An 18,091-nucleotide genomic window follows, 5' to 3' on the forward strand; every position below is an offset into this window, starting at 1 on the left:
CACCCTGAACCTGCTAGAGGGTGAAGAGGGAGGCGGCAGCCTCCCCAGGAAGGGGCGGGGGAGTGGGGAGGCCGGTGCACCGGCTGGCCAGGTGAGCGCCTCACCAGGTAAAGGCGCGGCAGGCGGGCCCGCTGAGCTGAGCCACCGGGCCTGGTGGGGAATCTCTGCTCTTACTTAACCCTTAAAACCCGGACTCCGGGCCGAGACGCCTCTCCCCACCCTACCCGCATACATCCAATTCTCGGTCCCCCGCGGGGGTGGAAGGAGTCAGGGCCCTGCCCCCTCCCTCCCGCCCCCGACCCCGGTTTAGCCAACTTCATGCGGCCCAGCGCCCCCGGCCCGCACTCCCCCAGGAGACCGGACGGAGTGGGTGTCCGCCCTCCGCAGCTGGGGCTCGGCGCCCCGGGCCTCTGGGTGGAGCAGACGGCCGGGCTTGGCGGAGAGGGTCGACTGGTGGGCGGTGCCTCTCGGGGCCGGAGGCCGCTCTGGGCCGGCACCGCCCTCCGTCTCTCGCGGTCCCTCCCTCCGGCACGCCGGCGCCCAGCGGCCGCGCTTCCTGCGTCTCCATCCCGGTCCGAGAGCGGGCTGCGCGCTCTCCGCCCCCGCGCTCCCTCGACCGAGATTCCCCGGAGCCCCCAGCCCCGGGATCGCGGCACCCGAAGGAGGCAGCCTGTGGGGGCCGGGGTCGTGTGGCCCCCAGCCCCCGGCCGCCCGACCGAGACCGAGCTGGACCCGCCGCCGCCCCGGTGAGTCTGCGCCTTCCGCCCCGCCGTGCCCCGCGGAGGGATTGTTCCCCACAGGGCCCCGGGGGGAGTCGACGGCTATCTGGGTCTGTCTGTCCGTTCGTCTGAGAGCTTCCTGCCCGGGGTCTTCGGCGGGAGGACTGTGTACTCGCATCCTCTGGAGCCGCGCCGGGCCAGTGAGGGACCACCCGGCTCCCGGGCATTGCGCTGAGGACAGCTGGCTTCGCCTGGGGGAAGGCAGCCGGCCTCCGGGCCCCCTGTTGGCGGGGACAGGTGCCATCCGCCTGGCGGATTTCGAACCCTTGGCCAAGGAGGCACCTTCCCTCGGTGCTTAGAGCAGAACTTCTCAGTAGGTCCCAGGAAACCACCCGGCGCTGCCCGAAAGAGCCCTTTCCCCCATCCCTTACTCCTTTTTGGAAAGGGAGACTTTTAAGGGATATAGATTCGTGTGTGTGTGTGTGTGTGTGTGTGTGTGTGTGTGTGTTAGGTACTAGAGGCAAAGGGTGAGAAATGAGTGTGAGCAATGGGGTGTAACTCAGGTTTCTTCACCTAGAAAAATGGGAGTGATAACCTCCCGGGGCGAGGTGGGGCATCAGTGCTTGCCGCAGAGCAAGTATCAATACTACTCAGGTCCAAATCAGATATCTAGTCTGCGCCCTGAAGGGAGCCCTGTGGCCCAGAATGCCAAGTCTGATTAAGAGGGATGGGCACTTTCAGAACGAAATCTTTCCTTGCCAAAGGACGAGGGTGCAGGAAACCTGGACGTCCCTACGGTTTCCCGAGAAGCTGCGACGGGTCCTCGCTAACTCTGCGGGTGGTCCAGGAGCTGGGAACCCAGGTGTAGCTGGAGCGGGGTGGGCGGGGCCGGAGCCAGCCTGGCGGGAGGCAGGAGAGGGATTGCCCTCTAAGGCTGGCTTCTGGCTTTCGTTTTGAGGGGGGTCACTTCGAGGATGGCCTTCCTAGTGAAGGGTCGGCTCTGGGACCTGTGACTGGCATTTACACTTTGGAGACGTCACACAGGGATCTTGACCTAAGTTGATAGGGCCAAATGGAATTGGGAGGGGGCCCCTTTCCCTCCAAATGTGTCCCTCCCCAGCTTGCCAGAGCTATCTCCCAGATTGGGAGAAAAGGCAGAAGAGGGAGAAAGGGGAGGAGACTGGCTGTGTATCTGTTCCTCACAATGTCCTGAGCTGCCAGTGGTTCAATGATTAGGGCCTCTTGAGTATCACAGAGGCCTAGGCCGGCCCCCTGGGGATGCAGGGCCAAGGGACCTCAGAGAGTTCCCAGCCTAGTGAGTAGTAAATGGCACGTGTCGTAAAGAGGTGGCAATATAGTCAGACCCCACCGTTCCCTGGCTGTGTGACCCACAGTGTCACTTTGCCTCTCTGAGCCTCAGTTTCTTCATCTGTACAGTGGGAATGATAACCTAGGGTGAGGGGGGACATTCATGCCTCGCACACAGCAAGTACTCTGTAGGAAGCTATGGTACAGGTTTAGGGAAGAACGGAAGAAAGAAAGTAACTCAGGGTGAGGCGTACCAGCAGGTCCTGCTAAGAAAAGAACGTTAGTAAATTAAACGGTGAGGTGGAGTCTCTCAAGGGGACAAGGTAGGAAGGGTGTCTGGGCAGGTGGAACAGCACAGGCAAAGGCACGGAGGTATGAAGGCGCACGAGGTGTGCTGGACCGAGGGGGGCGCTCAGGTAGTGGCAGGTGGGTTTGTGGGAGGACGCAGGGAAGTAAAGGGATTGGAGGATCTGGAGTGAACTGGACTGGTGAGGTGGGGCGAGGTCATCACAGGTGGGACTTTATTCAGTGGACGTCTTAGAACCGGTCCACAGATGTTGACTGTGTGCCTTCTATGGACCAGGCACTGTTCTAGGTGCTCAGTATACATCGCTGGACAAGAAAGACACAAATTCCGTTCAGGCTCTTTAAGCAGGAGAGTTATTTGATCCTGTTGCTGTGTTAGGAAGATAAATCTGGCTGCATGGAAGTTTGGAGAAGGCTGCTAGGGGAGAGGAGGCTGGCCCGCAGGCTGGCGGAGGCATCAGGAATGAAGAAGCTGGCGTGGTGCCCCGCACAGGAGGCAGAGGTGGTCTTAGCATGTGACCACTGGTCAAGGAGGAGATCTGTGGATTCAGTGTGAGGCTCAGCCTGCCAGCCTGTCCTCCACCAGAGCAGGGCCCAAGCCCCTCCAGCTGAGGCTTTCCAGCTCTCTGGTTTGAGAAGTGCCGAGCCCCAGGAGCGTCTGCGTCTATGCGAGGAGTGGCAATGCCGGAGACAGAGTCAGCAGCCCATCTCCTGTTGGCATTTGCAGTGGGCAGCCTGTCCCTTTGGGGGGGCTCCTGTTTTCCTGGGTCACGGTTCTGGTACATGTTCTTTCCTCCCTCTGCAGGGCTGGCAGTAAAGCCCTCAGAGCTCTTGGGCTGGAGGAGACCAGAGCTCCAGGACCTTTGGCTCTGGGCTTCTCATTCGAGGGACTGAGGAGAGTTTTCTCCCTAAGGGCCAGGAAAGTTCCCTAATCTCAGATGCCTTCTGACTGGGGACGGGGTGAAGGGTCTGCTTCTGGCTGCTGGCTTTTGCTTTCCCTTTTGTTGTGTCTGCTCTGAAGTTTAGAGGAGTTTTTTATTTGTTTGTTTGGTTTGGTTTGGTTTTTGCACTTGACAGCCGTAAGAGCATCCTTCTCCTGGTTATAAGTCTCCTTTACTTGGAGGTGGACCATGCACGGCCTTTCACCTGCCACGGGAGGACCCTAGAATGTCCTCTCATTTGACAAACAAAACTCAGAGAGGGGAAGGAACTCACCCAAGGGCCCACAGCAAGTGAGCAGCAGAACCGGATCTAGGTTCCTCTGCATTATCCCAGGAGACTGGCCACGTTCAAGTCAGAGACTTGTTAAGGGCCCCAGGTTAGTCCAGGGTGGGAGGTTTTCTCAACATCTGTCTTGCTCCTCCCCAGTTTGGACTGGTGGCCCCGTTTAGGCTGGTGATTTTTTTTTCCTCCTTCCTTCTGGATTGAGCCTTTGGTGCACCAGCCACCGTGCTGGGAGCTCTGGCTCCGCGGAGAAACAGGTCACTTGTTTGGCTTTGCCTGCTCCAGGCCACCCACACTGCCCTACCCTTCCCGGACAGCCCCGAGACGAGACGCTGGCCTGAGGTCATGCTCCGGGGATCTCTGCTAAGTGCCTCAGGCTCATCCTCTGCTCCTCCCTCGCCTCTGCCCCAAGCCCTGTGTCAAGATGCTGGGCTGGCCCCCGCCTTCTAGTCTGTGTCGTTTACTCGGGCTGAGCAGCTGAAAGTTTCCTTATTCTCTCTTGCCCTAGATTTCTCAGACATAGCAGCCCTTCAGCCTGAGTGCTGGTTCCTTTAGCTCTGAGAATATTGGAGCCAGAAGGGACCTTAGCCATCTGAAAGTCCACTCCATTTGTTTTACAAATTGGGAGATTGAGGCCTAGGGAAGGGGGAAGGGAAAGGACGGGCCTGAGATCAGAGCTGGGGCTAGAACCCAAGATTCCCGATTCTGTCTTGAATGACTTTGAGGATGGTTCTTGAAGAAAAAACAAAACAGAGCACACTCCTCCTGCAAGGGCCCCTTTCTCCCTGTACTCCACACTGCCAGGAGTTTGGGGGGTACCCACAGTCACACGTCCAGAAGGAGTAAACGCTGGGGCCCCCGGAAGGCAAGGAGTATATGTGTCTTGACATTTTCAGGACCTATCTCTTCAAACTGACTTTCACGCCAGGGACTAAACTAGTGATTAAACTTACTTGCTGCTCCCTGAACCCTGCTTTATCATGTGCCCCTGGATAGACAGGCTCTTGAAGTTATTTTCTCCCCCAGGTTACAAAGGAAGTACATGCTGATTGTGGAAAACTCGGAAGGAAAACATCACGATATGCTGACAACCACTGTCGCCACGGTGGTGTCTTATTCAGACTTTTTTTGTTTGCTGGCTTGCCTGCTCTGCTATTTCATATCCTGGTCTTCCAATTCATCAATCATGATGTGTACTTTCCCCACCTGACGGTTTTTTCACACCGGTTCTAACCTGCCAGTCTCACGTGCTTCTACCATGTGATGGCTGGAAGGTACTTAGGAGGCCAGAATTTTGTGGCCAAAATCAGAACGCTCCAGTAGCCCAAATTCTGTAACGCTATGCAAATTACCACTGTGGGACTTCAGGGGGCCACTTCTCGGGTCACCGTCACCATGGCTGTTGGGAAAAGGGCTGTGTTTACCAAATCTAATGCAAACATTGATTCTCAGTGAGCTTCTTAGAAATGGAGGACATCAGCCATCAGGGGTGGGGTGGGTGTGATCCCAAGATTCTAGGAGGGAGGGAGAGAGCTTCGTCTCTTCTGATCTTTTGCTGTGTTGGTTTTAACCTAGCCAGGTGCTTCCACCCTGTTTTTATCACCCCTTTCCCCAAATCTCCCCAGGACTAGGCACTGGGGTGGCAAGTGCAGGTCCCTCGAAAAATCAGAATTTGGGTTGCTTGTCTCCAAGCCCTACCTCTTGGAGAGGCAAAGATGGCAAAGACGTGCAGAGAATTTGTTACCGACTCAGGTGATAAGGTCAGTCACCCCACCCTGGGGACAGGATTTCCTGGCGTCTCTCATCCTCTAACAGGGTTGAAGCCTTGCTAATGCCATGTAAATTGTCAATACTAGTCGTGATCTTGGGGACTTCCCTGGTGGTCCAGTGGTTAAGTCTCCACGTTCCCAATGCAGGGGGCCCAGGTTCGATCCCTGGTCAGGGAACTAGATCCCACATGCTGCAGCGACGATCCCGAGTGTCACAACTAAAGACCCGGCTCCGGTTCACTGGGTTTTTTTTTTTTAAAGATTTTTCTTTTTTTTGATGTGGACCATTTTTAAAGTCTTTACTGAATTTGTTAACAATATTGCTTTTGTTTTATGTTTTGGCTTTTTGGCTGCAAGGCATGTGGGATCTTAGCTCCCTGACCAGGGATCAAACCTGCACCCCCTGCATTGGAAGGCGAAGTCTTAACCACTGGACCGCCAGGGAAGTCCCTCACTGGTTTTTATATGGTGATCCTGGGAAACTTGGGATTCCTTGGACAGGTCCTAGAAGCAACTCAGGGGTTTGTGGGGGCAGGGCTGAGTGGTGGGAAGCAGGGCCAGCTGGGCAGAAACTCTGCTTACAAATATTAAAGATGTCATGGTGCGAAGGATCCCTTTAAAGAGATTCTGCGACATTAAAAAGAAAACGAAACCGCTGCTGGTCTAGCCACCTCGATTCTTAGAAGAAACTGAGGCCAGAAAACAGAGTCTGAGGCCTGTGCGGGGCAGGTGAGGGCTCTCAGGCCTGACATTGATGAGGGTCTTCAGATGAGGCACTAAAGTCAGTATCAGACAGGGCTCCTGGCTGGAGACACACGTTGGCCCTGCAGCCCGCTTCTCCTCTGGGGCACACTGGTATGTGCGCTAGGAATTCATGTTTATCATCATGACTGTAACTGTCGTGCCAGTGGTCCAGCTTAAATTGCACAATGCACAAAACAGTCATTTGTTCAATGCCAGCATTTAAAACACATCACAGGGTTGGTTAAACCTGTTTAATGTCCCCAGAGCTTCCCTGATGGAAACATCCTACAGGCGATGGGCCCAAGGTCACCCAGCAAATCTTGGCAGAACCAGGATGAGAATTCACCAGTGAGAGAGGTCCTTTTTTGAGATCGTGGTCTCATATGATGTATAATTCTGGATGCCCAGGAGGTTCTGCTATTTTTTCTATTCAAGACGTAGAACCACGTGGCTCTAATGCTTGGTGAATTTTTTGTCTTTGCCAGTTGTTCCTCTTCACAGCTGGTCTGGGAGAGACAAGGAGAGACAGAATTTCGTTACCCTTGTTCCACATTTTCCCCACCCCGACTGGCCGGGCTTGTGTTGGTTAGGATGTGGACATGGTTTCCTGAAACTTGGGCATGGGGGGAATATGATAAAAAACAAAACACTCACACTTTCAGACTCCATATATTACAGCTTCATTAGCTGCGGTGTGGTGGGTAGCGATTATATATTGGAGTTGCCTTTGGGTAATTGTTTTCAAACACTGACAGATGCAAATTAGACCATGGGGAGTGGGGAGGAAGTTGTCTTTGGCTGCCAAGAGCTGCCATTTTAAACGAATGTGCTGCTAACATTGGGTGCTGGTCACGAGCTGGTGGGGACCTGAGAGGCCAGCTGCGCCCCCTAGATGGGCCAGTGGTCCCGGGAGCCACCGTTACAATACAGCTGACCAGTGGCAAGGAAACCCAGGAGCTTGGAGGAGTTGGTTTAACCCAGACTTGGAGAGTGAAGGAAGGATTTGCAGAAAGGGCAGAGTGTCAGCTGAAATCCGAAGGGGGAGCAGAAGGTCAGCAGCTGTGCCTGGCAGAGGTACAGCCTGTGCAAAGGCCCAGCAGCATAAGAGAGCTTCATTCACACGGGCTGATACTAGATGTGAAGGGCAGGGGTGGGAAAAACCATTTACTTGATTTCTTTCATTCAACCAGTATTCGCTGAGTTCACTCTACAGGCCAGGTGTCCAGGGTTTTGGGGGGAAATGTTCCATAAGGGAGACTCAGTCCCTGCTTTCCTGGAGCTTACACCGTACTGGGTTGGGGGAGGGGTCCATACATTAGGAAACAAACAAGGGAACTAAACCAATAACTATATCAGGCACTGAACTGAAATCTTTGCCGCTTCCCCACTGCCTGCAGGGTCAAGGTTGGGCTAAGCCCCTTCGCTTTCAAAGCTCTGAAGACTGGACTCTTTAGAGTTTCGACTCAGTTTACCTTTCCAGACCCATTCCGGCTGCCCCGATCCCTCTCCGCACCCCGGTGCTTTGGTCAGAAGGAACCAGGAACCGCTTCCCACCTCACTTTCCTTCCCCACCCATAGCCACGAACTTTGATGACTTTTCTGTCTAGAAAACCAAAACCAAAAGCAAAACTTGGAGAGGTGAAGGGCATTGTGCATGACCCTAGTGTACGTATCAAAACTAAGAAATTCACATTGCTCCTGGCTAAACGACAGACTTCACTGGGATCTCACCAGCGTTCCCACTGTCATGTTTCTGCTCCGGGATCTGGTCCAAGACACCACCTTGCGTTTAGTTCTCCATCCCCTCATCTCTACTGATCTGTGACCGTTTCTCAGTCTTTCCTTGAATTCCGTGACCTCGAGAGCTCTGACGAGTACTGGTCAGTGTTTTGTAGGATGTCCCTCACTTTGGGTTTGTCTGGTGTCTTCTCATGATTAGACTGAGGTTTGAGGTTTGGGGAAAGAATACTGCAGAGGTGAAGTGTTCTCGTGACATTATGTCAAGATTTCCACGATGTCAGCATGACTTATTGGGGGTGTTAACCTTGATCCTTTGGTCAAAGTCATGTCTGTAAGAGTTCTCCACTATAAAGTTACTCAAGCCCCTTTTTGTAAGAGGCTTTTAAAACATGGTAGTAAAAGGTCAAATTATAAAATAAATTCTTGAAAGTGACTGACAGATTGGGCTTCTAAAGTTAAAAAAATTTCCATAGAGTAAATATTAAACTGGAGCAATATTTGCAACACATCCAGACAAGGGGCTGTTTTCTGGACACATACAGGATCTCTTCTAGTCAGTGAGGAAAGGCTAAATGCCCTAGTTAAGAAATGGGATAAAGGAATAGATAAAGAAGATATGGTACATATATACAATGGAATATTACTCAGCCATAAAAAAGAACAAAATTGGGTCATTTGTAGAGACATGGATGGACTTAGAGACTGTCATACAGAGTGAAGGAAGTCAGAAAGAGAAGAACAAATATCGTATATTAACACATATATGTGGAGTCTGAAAAAATTGGTATAGGCGATCTTATTTACAAAGCAGAAATAGAGACACAGACGTAGAGAACAAACGTATCGATACCAAGAGGGAAGGGGGAAGGTGGGATGAATTGGGAGATTGGGATTGACATATATACACTATTGATACTATATATAAAATAGATAACTAATGAGAACCTACTGTATAGCACAGGGAACTCTACTGAGTGCTCTGTGGTGACCTAAATGAGAAGGGAATCCAAAAAAGAGGGGATATATGTATACGTATAGCCGATTCACTTTGCTGTACAGTATAAGCTAACACAATATTGTAAAGAAATTAAAAGAACAAATGGCATTGACCCATAAGCAGATAGGAAAAAAACCCAACAACATTCAACCTCATCATATTAAAGAAACTGCTAATTAAAACAATGCCATCTTTCACATATAAAATTTTAAATGTTTTGAAAAGTTTAAAAATTTTAAGCTAAAAAAAGGAATGCTGGGGCTTCCCTGGTGGTGCAGTGGTTGAGAGTCCGCCTGCCGATGCAGGGGACACGGGTTCGTGCCCCGGTCCGGGAAGATCCCACATGCCGCAGAGCGGCTGGGCCCGTGAGCCATGGCCGCTGAGCCTGCGCATCCGGAGCCTGTGCTCTGCAATGGGAGAGGCCACAACAGTGAGAGGCCCGCGTACTGCAAAAAAAAAAAAAAAAAAAGGAATGCTGGGCTTCCCTGGTGGTGCAGTGGTTAAGAATCCACCTGCCAATGCTGGGGACACGGGTTCGAGCCCTGGTCCAGGAAGATCCCACATGCCGCAGAGCAACTAAGCCTGTGTGCCACAACTACTGAGCCTGCGCTCTAGAGCCTGCGAGCCACAGCTACTGCAGCCCGCACGCCTAGAGCCTGTGCTCCGCAACAAGGGAATGAGAAGTCTGCACACCGCAATGAAGGGTAGCCCCTGCTCGTCACAGCTAGAGAAAGCCCCCGCGCAGCAACAAAGACCCAACGCAGCCAAAAATAAATAAGTAAAATAAATAAATTTATTTTTTTAAAAAAGGAATGCTGATATGGGGAGATGGTGATTTCGCAAGCTCAGGGAGGGATTGTAAATTGGAGGACATTCTGAAAATGCATGTCAAAGCTTTAAGAAAGGTAGCAGTTTCAATACTAGGAATTTATCCAGAGGAAACATGATTGTATAAGGAGTTAGTTTCAACAGTTTTTTTTTTTTTATAATAGCAATAAAGTGAGAAACCAACTGTGTGTCTGGCAGTAGAGGATTGGTTGTATAAATGATGGGTCCTCCATGTACTGGAATATTCCTCAGCCACATCAGTTTAGATGAACACTGATGATGTGCAGAATTGTTCATTATGTATCAAAAATTTCAAAGGTCACAAAAGCATACTGCAGTAAGATCTCATTTTTGTAAAATTTAAAAAAGTGTGTTTGTTTACAAAACACTCAAAGTCTGAACACCATCATAGATATTATCAGTAGTTACGGACGGTGGGGTAATGGATGATTTTAATTTTCTTTCTGCTAATCTAGATTTATTAATTTTTGTTTAATAAACAGGCAGTATTTTTATAACAAGAGAAAATGTTTCACTGTTAAAAATCTCATAGGGTTTTTGTGGATCCCCTTAGGGTTCCTACTAGGTAAGGTGCTTCGTGAGCTGTAGAGGGCTTTGTAATTATTAGCCTCTATTCCAGGTGATTCTTTTCTCATTTTTAACTTTGAGCATGTGGGTCTCCTTTCCTACCCTTAGGAAGCTGAGATAGGAGCAACGCGGGAACCACAGCAGCTCACTGATCTGTCTGTGATAGGCTGAATGTTTGTGTCCCCCCCAAATTCATATGTTGAAGCCCTAACCCCCGATGTGATGGTAATAGGAAGCAGAGTCTTTGGGAGATGGTTAGGTCATGAGAGTGAGACTATCGTCTTGGGACTAGTGCCGTTACATGAAGAGGAAGAGAGAGAGAGATCACCAAGGAAAGGCCATAAGAAGGCAACATGAAGGCTGTCATCTACAAGCCAGGAAGTGAGGCCTCACCGGACGCCAGATCTGCAGACACCTTGTTCTTGGACTTCCCGCCTCCATAACCATAGGAAATACATGTCTGTTGTTTAAGCACCCCCTCCCCAGTCTACGGCATCTTGTTGTAGCAGCCTGAGCTAAGATACGACCTCCCAGTGTTATGATGCACACGTATATATAAAACCTGAAGTGTGTGTGTGCTTTACAAACAGTAAAATGTACCCTTTTTCATGTACAGTTCTGTGAGTTTTGGCAAACACAAACGATTGTGTAACCTCCACCATGAGGAAGCTATAGAAAAATTTCATTAACCACCCCCCACATTCCCTCATGCTGCCCCTTGGTAGTCAACCCCTCTGCCACCCCTGGCCCTTAGCAGCCAATCATGTTTGCTGTCCTTGTAGCTTTGCCTTTGTTCCAGGATGTCATGGAAATGGAATCGTACAGCATGAAGCCTTTTGAGGCTGGCTTCTTTTACTCAGCGTAATGCACACGAGACTCCTCCACGTGGCATTTGTTCCGTTGTGTGGACGTACCACAATTTACGTATTCCTTCACCTGTTGAAGGTTATTTAGATTGTTTCTGGTTTGGGGTGATTATGACTAAAGCTGCTGTAGACATTTCGCATGCAGATTTCAGGATGAACGTGAGTTTCTCATTTTTCTTGGGCAAATACCTAGGAGTGGGATGGCTGGGTGTGTATGGTGAGTGTATATTTATCTTCATATGAAGTGGCCAAACTTAGAAAGTTTCATGCTGAGGATCCAAGGCGGGGAGGGGGGAAGAGAATGGACTCTTATTGAGCACCTACTGTGTGCCCCGCACGGAGCCAGGAGTTTTACACACACAGCCTCAGGCAATCCTCAGCACAGCCTAGGAAGTAATGAGCTCTGGCCCCCCTTTACAGGTGACCCACAGAAAAGGCAGTTTCACATAATCTGACCTAATAAATGCAGAACTACTCTCCTTGACTCTGGGGGCAGCCAAAGCAGGGGCCATGGTAGGAGACCGTCTAGCCTCCATGGTATGTCCTTTACTTCTACCCACCCCCGCATTGTTCCAGCATTTATACATCTTTATCACCTCTAGCCTAGCTCAGAGTCCATTTACTTGAGTGTGCACCCCTGAACTTCCGTAAGGTTTTTCCCAGCTCCTACTTCCAAGACCACAGCTGTATAGGGACCTAATAAAATATTAATAACACCCTCCCCTCCAATGTGGAACGTTAATGACCTGTGTTGAACACCCAGTAGAAACCACTTGTCATCTCTCCTTGAGTAATATTTTGCCTTTTCCCACCGTCATTCAGGGCTGCTGGTGACTCCCCCTACCTCCTCATCCTGCCATGCTGCCGCCTTGTGGGTCTCAGCTGAAATGTCCCCGTCTCTGAGAGACCTTCCTTGATCACCCTGTCCAAAAGACCATCTTCCCCCTTTACTCTTTCCTATTCTGTTTCCTTTTCAGAACATCTCTTGTTAATCCATCCCTCCTTGTGTTTGTCTCGTTCAGTAGAAGAGAAGCTTCATGAGAACAGGCTTTGTCTTGTTCATGCCTGTGTTCATCATGCCGGACCCCCAGTAGTTGGTCAGTGAGCGTTTGTTGAATGAATGAATGAATGACATCAGCAGAGATTTGTTGAGACTTTATGACGGGCATAGTTCCGTGCTCAGGGTTTGAGGAGTCCCAGAGAAATGTAAAAATGCCCCGAGGTGGCGATCAGAAGAACACAGGTATTAAGTCCTGCCTGCTTCACTTTTTTTTTTTTTTTAAGATTTATTTATTATTTGGCTGCATCAGGTCTTAGTTGTGGCACGTGGGACCTTTCGTTGAGGTGTGTGGGCTTCTCTCTAGTTGTAGCATGCCGGTTTTCTCTTCTGTAGTTGTGGCATGTGGGCTCTGTAGTTTGCGACATGCAGCCTCTCTAGTTGAGGCACGTGAGCTCAGTAGTTGCGGCGCGGGCTTAGTTGCCACGCATCATGTGGGATCTTAGTTCCCTGACCAGGGATCGAACCTGCGTCCCCTGCATTGTAAGGCGGATTCTTTACCACTGGACCACGAGGGCAGTCCCCTGCCTGCTTAACTTTAAATTCAGTTAAAGAGAGAAAGTGGGAAGGAAAAAGAGTCCCTCAAGACATCCAAGAGCTGCTGGTGGCAGTTGGCTAAGACAGAGGACCTGCATTGACAGCTCAAAGGAGAGCTGCTTCCTGCTGGCTGTGGGGGAAGGGGAATCAGTTGGATGTGGAACCAACCAGGATGCACCGCCTTCCTGGTTAGCTGGGGGAGAGGAGAAGGCCGAGGCAGAGAGACTCACAGTGTGCAGAGACGGGGAAGCAGACCTACGTGACCTCAGGGGCGACATCAGGACCGTTTCCCTCCCTCGGACGTGTCCCTGATGTTGCACCCATCTTCCTCCTGGGAGAGAGCACGTTTTTATCCATGCTGGAATCGTTGGTGCCTGGTACAGGGCCCTGCACACAGTGGTCACTCAAAGAACATGGGAAGTAAGGTTGAGCTGGGGCAGACCACACCCTCCCGGGAGATGGGACTTTGTCCTGTAGGCTCTGAGGGACTCCTTTGACGTTTTGACAGACACAGTGGCTGGAGGGTTGGCGTGGCTGCACTTATAGGCTGAGAAAGCCTTAGAGAAGCAGGTTTTAGTAATTCTCGCAATCAACCAGGCCTGAGGAATAGGAGGGAGATGGTTAGGGTGGGAAGAATCACTGCAAAGAAAGGCTTTGAGAAGGAAGAAGAAACAAGTTTGGGGACCAAGGGGGTGTGGAAGTGAGCAGGGGCTGCAAATGCGCATGTCTAAAAGGATGCAGCAGCGGGTGTTAAGGGGAGAGTCTGGCCAGACATGAGGCAGCAGGGAGTGGTGGGGACTGTGGCAGAGTGGAAGGCAGGCCCCTTCCATAGGAGACAGCTGTGACACAGCACCGGCTGCCTGTTACATGTGAGAACTGGGACCAGGGCTACCCGGTTTTCAAGTTTTGTGTATGAGATCGCCATGTTCTCAGTGTTGGCAACTACTCTATAGCATATAAAATAAATAACAGTTCACGGACTAAATAAGTTGTGTCCGTGGGCCAGATACAGCCCTTAGGCTGCCAGTTTAAGACCTGGGGGCGTGTCTGGGCTGGGGATGGAGTAGGGAGGAGAAGGAATGCTCAAGCACACTGAGATTTCAAGCCCAGGGCACCGGGAGAATGGTGGCCTCTCACACTGTAATTAGGAAGTCTGGAGGAGCGGGGGCGGGGAAGGATGATGTTGGAATGATGTGGACAAAGGAGGATGTCTGTGATGTATGACGAAGGACACGGACCAGCAAAAGCAGCTTTTCTGTGGAAACAGCTGGATTGCAAAGGCCGTTGGTTAGAGACTGGAGGGAGGGCCTGTGAGTGTGGTTCTTTGGTGATGGGGCTGGAAGTGGTCTCCCTGGGACCTTCTGTAAGGGGTTCATTCGTTTTGGATTCGGCAGAGGGTTCGTTTAAGATTTGCACCCTGCTAGGAGGCAAACGTAAGAACGCGGTGTTAGAGCCTTAGAGACACGGGTTTGAATCCTGGGTCGGCCCCTTGCTGTCAGGGACCTTGGGCCAAGTCTCTCTGGGGCCCCCCTTTCCTGGGTCTCTGTCCCACGTGGATGAGAATGTTGGCCTTGACGGGTTGGGAGGAGGTGTCCCCAGCCCCTCCCCAGGTCCCCGTGCCCCACACCGGGCGCTAAAATACTTGTCTTACAGTAACCCTCACCCCGCACGACCCCGGCCTCCTCTCCTGGGTCCAGGGCCTCGGATGGGATGCACACGGGGTCCTTCCTGGTTCCCCTCACCCCGCCTGGGCGTCGTGAATCCTACCTCCCCCAGCGTGGCTGCTGCCATCGGCCACCTAGAGCCACGGCACACCCTCAACACCCTTCACCGCGGGGGACTCTCAGCCTCCCGGGGAGGGATCCTGAGGGACAGTGAGAGGCCGCCGCCCTGGTCAGAGCGGCTGGAGGACATCCTGCAGCCCTGGACGCCGGTGCAGGGGTAGTTTTGTGTGACATGGGCCCTGTCCTCATGGAGCTTCTAGTCTCTGGCAGGAGGGAGGGTGACACAGGCTACTCAACACCAGACCACAGTGTTTGTGGTAACATTTATTGAGCACTTACTACGGGCCAGGCACCGGGTTACCTGGCTTCTCTGGGTTGTTTTCCTTAAGTCCCACAACATTGCACTAAGGGTCGTTCTGTTATGACGCCCACTTTACAGATGAGGAAACTGAGACTCAGCGAAGTCGCTTGCTCCCCTCCCTCCGTAGGTTGCAGAGCTGGGCCTCCCTGGCTCTCAGGAGACCCCACCATTTAGCTGTAGAGAGTCAAGCAAACGGGTGTATCAGGAGCATCACGGACAAGGTGGATTCAAGCTGAGACCGAAAGGAGGGAGAGCACAGCTGGAAGGAACAACCGTGCGCACGAGAGGGCCGTGTCCTCTGTGCCCAGGCCCCGTGCGTCCGGGAGTATTTCTCAATTTTCCACAGTCACCAGCTGCATCCTCCAAACCTAAAGTGGAAGCGAAATAAGCTCCTAGTGCTGCATCAGTACCAACTGGCTGAAGGCTGCCTGGCGTGGTGGTACGTGCCCTACCCGCTCGAGCTCATGGCTTCCTCTGGCAGCTCCATTAGAGAGACACACTTTATATTATGCCCCTTTTACAGCTCAGCTGAAGTAACTTGCTTAAGTTCATAACCAGGAGGCTGTGAAGCTGGGAGTCGAAGCTAGAACCTCTTAGCTCCAGAGCCAGAACTTTTAACCCTTGCGAAGGTGGTAGGACTCTGCTGAGTTGACCCACAGGCCACGTGAGGCATGTGTGGCCAGAATCCCTGGGGCAGAGCTGAGAGGCAGTCTTGGTGGAGGAATACATCAGTCCCTGGTCCTCCCTGGCCCAGCTCTTAGCTGTAGCTCTTGCAAGCCTCAGCTCCCGCACTGGGTCCTTCCACCCTGCCTGTCTCTGCATCCTCATGCCCAGCTGACTTCCCAGGCTCCGCCTTGGTCCACACGCAGGATGAGGGTTCTAAGGCTTCCGTAAGCATCGGAATCACTCAGGGAGCTTTGCCAACAGCAGGTCCCGGGCCCCACCCCAGACTCTGCTTCTGTAAGTCCACAAGGGGGCCCTCCAATCTGCATATTTAGCAAGCCCCCCTCCCCATCTCTGTCAGGTAGGGGATGCAGGGGTCCTCAGATAATAGCGGGGCCCAAGTTCCGCTCCCTGACCCCCACCTGCTGCTCAGCCAGCCACGGCCACCTCCTTTTATACACCTCCGGTTGCTTAGTCCTTACTCCAGTGCCACGATTAGTACTGCGGGTGCCCCCATTTTACAGATGAGGAGAGCGAGGCTCAGAAAGGGGAAGCGGTTTGCCTAAGGCCACCCAGGCAGACCTGGATTTTAATCACCACTGACTCTACCCACGTTGCTTTACTGCCTCTGCTAAATTGGCATTGGGGCTCCCTGCGGGTCCCCGGTGGGGTTTAGAGGAAGGGCTGTGAATGATGTATTTTCATCACATGCAATCTGTAGACGCTGGGGAAGGAGGCATGAACCTTAGTCAAAGCTTCGGCAACCAGAACACTCCTTGTGTTATCTCCATGGGCTTTTCAGCCTGGTGTGAACAGCTGACGTCATCAGTCAGAACTCCACGGGTTCAGCTTTCAAAGCTACATGTGAATCAAAATGTGGAATGACTCAGATCATTGGATAGGAGGACGGATTCCTCTGTGACCCAGAACAGGTCCAGTAACCTCTGGGGGCTTCTCCCCTAGATAGAGGGCTTCTCCCCTAGATAGACTAGGGAATCCCACCCCAACTGGGCTGCAGCACCCAGAGAGAGGGTGAAAGTCAATGCTTCTCCCTGTGCCCCAGCAATTCCACTGCTGGGTATTTATGGAGAGAAAGGCCAACAGCGACCCACCCAAACTCTCACGCGTATATTCATAGCAGCTTATACCCAGCGGCCCAAACGAGAAAGAAGCCCAGGTGTCCACCAGAAGGTGACCAGATTAACAAACTGTGGTGTAGCCACACAGCGGACTTCTGAGCAAGAGAAAGGAAGCAAACGAACTACAGACACAGGCAACACCGCGGATGAACAAAAGAAGGCGGACAGAACACACGCCGTATTGGTCCATTTATATAAATTCCTAGTACAGGCAAAACTAACCTATAGTGACAAAAAGCAGATCTGTGATTGCCTGGGGTGGGGGATGATTGGAGGAACGCGCACACAGGGAGCTTCCTGGGAGGGGCTTGTATCTTGATCTCAGCAGTGGTTACATGCATATATGTTGTTAAAACTTATCAAACTGTACACGAAGATCTATGCAATCTACTAGATATAAATTATACTTTAAGTAAACAAGTAAATGACCAGATGCCTCTACCCCAGCCCTGGCAACTCAGAGTCAGCAGTCTTGGGTGGGGCCCAGGGCCATCTGCATTTTCAGCAAGTACCACAGACAGCATCGACCTTCAGCCTGGGGTGGGCACCCCAGACTCTAATCGCTAAAGTCTCTTCTGGCCAGGACAGTTGAGTCTTTGAAGATGTTGAGCATTTGCTGTGAGTCTGTTTTGAAGCATAAACCTAACTGGGGTCAAAGTCTGGTCCCGGGACTGACTCCTGATAACCGGCAGGAGCGAATCTAAGCCACGCACAAAGCACCCTCAGTTACCGGGCTGATCCTGGCCATGTGCCGGGCATCACAGGGTCTGCTGTACTGGGGACAGAGGGCAGGACTCCCGCACAGGGCTGCGGACGCCTGCCAGGCGCTGGGCATCAGGCAGAGCTAGACAGGCCCTCTCTGGGTTCTGTCTCCCTGCCCTCCAGAAAATCATGACTTTGGCTGTGTGTTGAGGAGCTGTTGTGTTATACCGTTTTGTGTATACGTTGAATTTTATAAGAGGATGTTCTTAGGCACCTCAGCTCAGAGTCAGCCTAGGCTCAAGCCCCACATCTCCACAATTAGCTGTGTGTCTTTGTGCAAGTGACTTAACCTCTCTGTGCTCCTTATCTGTGAAACGAAGAAGATGACAATACTTCTTCGCAGTGCCTTGAGCAAGGGAAGCATTTAGCAAATGTTGGCTGTTACAATTACTATTACCTAATTTAATGCTTATAATAACCCTATGGGCATAGGTGCTATTCTCATCCTCATTTTACAGAGCCAAAACTGAGGCTCAGAGAGGTCAAGTCCCTGGTCCAAAGTCACACAGCCAGGACTGTGTGGAGCTGGAATCAAAACCGGGGTCTGCCTAACTCCTGAGGCTTTTCACTGCACCACACTGCCATCAGCTTTGTGGGATGGGGATCATTACAGAAGACCCCCATGCACTGGAATGAGAATCCATCACTAGTTGAACAAGAGATTTGCCCTTCCTCAGGAAGACTGTGTGTACTGGTTCTGAAAGTGGGTTCACATCCTGGCTCTGCCAACTGTGGAACCCTGGGCAAGCTGCTTAACCG

General features: G+C 51.7%; 1 protein-coding gene across 2 annotated transcripts in view; it reads left to right on the plus strand.

The window, feature by feature from the left end:
• The first annotated feature begins 545 nt into the window (after positions 1-545).
• TMEM51 (transmembrane protein 51) overlaps positions 546-18,091 on the plus strand; it is a 44,630-nt gene continuing 27,084 nt past the window's right edge. For both annotated transcript variants that reach the window (XM_060032714.1, XM_060032781.1), the window contains exon 1: positions 546-746. The gene's annotated coding sequence lies outside the window, so the exon portion shown is untranslated. The remainder of the gene's footprint in view (positions 747-18,091) is intronic.

Source organism: Delphinus delphis, chromosome 1 (assembly GCF_949987515.2).
Source record: "Delphinus delphis chromosome 1, mDelDel1.2, whole genome shotgun sequence".
Taxonomy (NCBI): domain Eukaryota; kingdom Metazoa; phylum Chordata; class Mammalia; order Artiodactyla; family Delphinidae; genus Delphinus; species Delphinus delphis.